Source organism: Egretta garzetta, unplaced genomic scaffold (genome assembly GCF_000687185.1).
Source record: "Egretta garzetta isolate BGI_Z169 unplaced genomic scaffold, ASM68718v1 scaffold797, whole genome shotgun sequence".
Lineage (NCBI taxonomy): Eukaryota > Metazoa > Chordata > Aves > Pelecaniformes > Ardeidae > Egretta > Egretta garzetta.
The window spans coordinates 701,105-706,770 of NW_009260172.1; positions in this window are offsets into that span (position 1 = coordinate 701,105).

The following is a 5,666-nucleotide window of genomic DNA, read 5'->3' on the forward strand; positions in this document are numbered from 1 at the left end:
GACCACTACCCTCTGGATGCGACCATCCAGTTCCTTATCCACCGAACAGTCCACCCATCAAATCCATAGCTCTCCAATTTAGAGAGAAGGATGTTGTGGGGGACCATGTCAAAGGCTTTGCAGAAGTCCAGATAGATGACATCCATTGGTTTTCCTTTGTCTGCTGTTGTTGTCACACCGTCATAGAAAGCATAGGACAAGATTTGGGCAGAATTGAGCAGAACTGGTCTGCAAACCCAGGATTTCCACATGTGCAGTCACCGATGGCTGGCCCATGTGGGCATTACAGTGTTTCAGAGAGTGCGTGGAAGGCAGATGAATAAATGGGAACATTATTCCCTTCCCCAGCTTCCTTCCTCCTCACTCATTTCATATCAGGGGAAATTCTGCTCATGCTCTGCTTTTCACCTTTATGCTATTGTATTGGGTTTGCATGGCAAGGTTTTGGTAGTGTGGGGGGGCTACAGGTGTGACTTTTGTGAGAAGTTGCTAGAAGCTTCCCCCATGCCCAACAGAGCCAATGCCAGCTGGCTCCAAGATGGAGCCACTGCTGGCCAAGGCTGAGCCCATCAGTGACGGTGGTAGCGCCTCTGTGATAATATATTTTAGAAGGGGAAAAAAACCTGCGCAATTGCAGCAGAACAGAGGAGTGAGAATATGTGAGAGAAACGACTCTGCAGACACCAAAGTCAGTGAAGAAGGAGCAGGAGGAGGTGGTCTAGGCACCAGAGCACAGATTCCCTTGCAGCGAAGACCATGGTGAGGCAGGCTGTCCCTCTGCAGCCTATGAAGGTCCATGGTGGAGCAGATCTCCACCTGCAGCTCAGGGAGGACCCCACACTGGAGCAGGTGGGTGCCCAAAGGAGGCTGTGACCCTGTGGGAAGTCTGAGCTGGAGCAGGCTCCTAGCAGGACCTATGGACCCATGGAAAGAGGAGCGCAGGCTGGAGCAGGTTTGCTGGCCGGGCTTATGACCCCGTGGGGGACCCACACTGGAGAAGTTTGTGGAAAAGTCTCTCCCATGGGAAGGACCCCACGCTAGAGCAGGGGAAGAACATGAGGAGTCCTCCCTCTGAGGAGCAAGGAGCGGCAGAAACAAAGTGATGAACTGACCCCAACCCCCATTCCCCATCCCCCTGCATTGCTTAGGGGGAGGAGGTAGAGAAAATCAGGAGTAAAGTTAAGCCTGGGAAGAAGGAAGGGGTGGGAGGAAAATGTTTTTAAGATTTGGTTTTATTACTCATTATCCTACTCTGATTTTATTGGTAATAAATTAATTTTCCCCAAGTCGAGTCTGTTTTGCCCATGACAGTAATTGCTGAGTGATCTCCCTGTCCTTATCTTGATCCATAAGCCTTTTGTCATATTTTCTCTCCCCCATCCAGCTGAGGATGGAGTGGAGGGATAGGATAGCTAGAGTGATAGAGTGGCTTTGGTGGGTACCTGGCGTCCAGACAGGGTAAACCCACCACAGCTATCCATTTATAGCAGCATAGCTATGGTAGCTGTGATGGGAGATAAGGGTGCTAAAACTGGGGCCAAGCAACTTTGAAATTTCTTCAAAACCAGTGAAATCCCTCCTTTCAGAGTTGTAGAAAGAGAATTCTATTTTTCTTTGGCAACTGATCCAGCATGTCCATTTTCGTCTTCATGGGGCTTAAGTCTGCCCTTGAATTCTTTCATGCTACTTTCATCTGATTGATGTCTGTGCCAAGGTGAAGAATAATGTTCTATATGGTAGCATACTGTTGCCTTTCCCTGCTGAGACAAGAGCATCTTGTTGCCTGTGGTAGCTATAGAACACACTGCGTTTGGAGTGGAGCTGCCTGAGCCTGTCCGAGTGGTGGTGCCTTTCAATGACCGCTGTTCCCCTCCAGGTGCACGTCAGCCATTGCACCGATGTGGAGCTGCAGAGGCCTCCCTTGGTGGTAAAGAAGTCCAAAGTTGAAAAAACCACCATGGAAGTCTCAAGTCTGTGGGGTGGCCTCATATATATCATAGTGCCAAAGGAGAGCACATTAGGCCAGATATCAGTCACAATTAAAAAGGCTGTTCAGACTCCATTCTTCAGGCTTGGTAAGTGGTCCCAAAAGGCTAACTATAGGCAGGTGAGTAAAGAAGTATTTCTGTATTGCTGGCTTGCCTATATTTTCCTGGGTTTTTTGTGGTCATGTATGGAGAAGACCTCAGAATAAGTAATGCCCCAGGGAAGTGGTCAAGTCCCCATCCCTGGAGGTATTTAAAAGCTGGGCAGACGAGGTGCTTAGGGACATGGTTTAGTCGTGGGATGGCAGTGTTAGGTTAAGGGTTGGACTTGATGATCTTAAAGGTCTTTTCCAACCTAAACAATTCTATGATTCTATGAAAGGCTTTTCATAAGGCTTCCCATTTCTCAGTGCAGAAAGTATGTTGATAGGACTTTCATTTGGGAATTAATCTCTGCTCATGTTCCAACTATGAGCATGTCTGACCCACCTTTAAAGTGGCTTTTTATTGAAAAGTGAGTATCGTCAACCCCTTGCAACAACAGTAGGCCTGGGGTCACCAAAAATGACTGGACCCCTCACCAGAATCTCAGGATCTGCCCACTGATTCAGTAAAACCCAGTTACAGCTAGGTTAACTTATTGTTTCTGAGTCTATGCAGGGGGGGGGTTAGTTATGTTGATTCTCCTCTCTTTTCACACTTAAAACTTCTTTTTAAATTGGCTACCTTTTTTCACCTGAATGCTGAGTTGGGGGAAACTGACATCTCTGGCTGGCAGTCAACCATCCGTCAACACCCAGCCACCTGGGCTGAACTGGCCACAGAGAACATTATTCTGACAGTACCAGCTGCTGATGCACGCCACATGGACAGCTCAGAGAGTCTGCTTTCCATCTGGAACAAGATGATGAATGCAGTAGCCAGACGGGCAGCCATCCCAGCAACTTTTCCAAGGCCAGAGAGGATGGTGGCAGATGTCCAGATATCTCATGGCAAGTATCATAACTAGAACATTTTGTCTTTATCTGCAATGGATATTTGTAAGGGAAATACACAAAGGAGTAACATTATCACAGTATCACACAGATCCTCAAATCAGCAGATTAATCCCACGAAATTCAAGGAGAGTAAGAAACTTCCGTGACTGTCAAGAGTTGGTACACAGAAGTAAGACATTCTGCTGCTAAATCAGGCTATTCCAGGGTAAAACACAGTGGAGGGAGGCAGACTGGCCGCAAAATGATGTGTATACTGTGTCATGTTACTCTTAGTACCGTGGGAGTGAGTTTATGCTAACTGCAGCAGAAAGAAAAGAGACAAAGCCGGCTGGTTTAGGCAGGACAAATGAGATCTTGAAACTTAAATTAAGGCATGTAACAGACACATAGGCAGCCTACTATGTAATAAGAACCTGATGTTAGCAGGCATAGGATCACATACATCAGTGGGGAAATGACGGTAGTGGTAGGGGGAAAAGTTTGTTGTAAGCCACATTTTGCTATCTGTCATTTAAGAAATGTGCTGCTTAAAGACAACTCACTGGGCCAGTGGGACTGAACAGGCTGAAGCAGGCTGATGTCTTATTGTGGATGATAAGGAAGCTCCTAAAGGCAAGTTTGTGAAATTTCACCATTATTGCAATTAATCTTTGTTCAAGTATTGCATTTTTCTCAGTAGGACTGGCAGGTGCTTTCAGCTCTACTTGATTGCAACACTAAAGGTGTTTTCTGTCGCTTGAATTGGTAAGTTCATCAGCTGCCCAGGCCACCACTGTCAATAAACCACAGCTCTAGCAGCTTAACTTGCATGGTGTAGCTGCTGTCAGTCAAGTAGGACTAATTTGAGAGAGGCTGGCTTGAGTGTAAACAACTTGCACTTCTGTTATTAATAACCAGTTAATTATAATCACTAGTTAAACATAACCAAAATAAGTAGGTGCTATGTTTCCATGCTGTGTATGCTCCTCCAAGCATATCCTCACTTAAGAAGGATTTTATCAGAGTAATCAGTCATTACATCTGGCCACATGTGGCTCTGAAATTAACAATGAAATTGTAATCTGTCAGTGACTCTGCAACACTTGTGTTTACATTACACGTCAGTTGCTAATTTTTGTAACTGCTAACCCCTCAAGCTCAACAGGGAACATGAGAGTATTATATTTTCCTCATTCGTTCTTGGTGTCATTAGTGACAACCATATTTGAAAACTCAGACTCAGAACACAAAGGTAACATAATTGTCACAAATCGCTTTGTACAGTTCTAAAGGATGAGCAAGCAGTTCGTTTGGCACTGCATGTCAGAAAGTGGAGTCCATCCCTTTACCTGCTTTGTTTTAGCTACATTGACTCTGTAAGCCTAGTGAGCAAACCATGGCTTGTGTATGACCTAGGCCAATGGATAGGTTTTGTGTTGACACAAGCAGCTGTTCTGCACTAATTTTTACTGATGCACAGGAAGAACTGATTTCCAAATGCCAGAGATTAAAATCCTTGGATATCTACAGATGCAGGTGAACTTTAAGCCACTAGCTCTCCCTTCCCTTGAGCCGTAGAGAAACAGGAGTGTTGAAAATGAGCATGACCCTGAACACATGCAGACTTGATTCACAGCTGCTGTAAATCAGACCTTTGAAATGAGTTTGCACCAACTGAGGAGCTGCCCTGAGATACACTTGCTGTTTAGATAGCTGCCGTTCTCTGAGTGAAGCTGTGCTCAGAAACAGACTTCCGGATTATTGGTTTATGTGGCTCCTTCTCTTAATGTATTCCAGCCCTCTGCACAGATAACTCACCATGTGATAGACAGCTATGCCCACCAGAAGCCACGCTAGTAGAACCCAACATATAAAACTCTTCCAGCTCCTATCACACCTGCTGAAATAAGTGGAGGGTAGCACCATTTCCGATATGTGAATGGCTCTGTATCCTCCCTGCACTATTCTGGAGCTATAAGAAACCAGTGGAGGATCCATTAAGCCTATTGAATTGGCAGTGAAGGAAAAAGAGCTAAAGATAGTAAATTCCTATGAAAAGCTACTGAAATGTGATTTTTAAAGCTGGTTATGGTAGTCAGCAATACTGAGAAACTCACAGGAGATATTAAGGAGTATGTTAAGTCTGTTTTTCTTTTCTGAAAAAAAGATTTTTACAAACAGCATGAGAAACAGCAAAACTGGAACCGCAGTGATGACAGTGAAGTAGTAACTGTGGCCTTGAACAGCAGTTCTATCCCAAGCTGAAGTGAGCCATAGAATATTTTTCAATAGTAAAGAGCTGGTTTACTAGAAACTCTGATAAGAATCTGCCTTCACAAAAAAAAAAAAAAAAATCCCAGTTCACATTTTGCTTTCTGGTACAATAGACAGTCAGGGCACAGTGGAGGCTGGCTGCTCTCTAGGAGCCAGGAGCCAACTGCAGTAACCCAGCCAGCAGGAAAGGTGCCTCGGCAGCTGGGGGCCACCCCACAACACCTGAGTGAGGCAAGCAGGGCAGACCTGGCACAACAGCCAGGGACAGCTGAGAGTCCAGATTGCTCAACAAGTCTTCAGGGATGAGGCAGGTCTGAGATCAAGCAAGGCAGTCAGTCTGCAGGTCAGGGTTGAGTCCCATGATGGTAACCAGGGTCAGACATAGTCCAGTGATTAAGGCAGGCCCATCATGATAAAGCACACCTGAAAC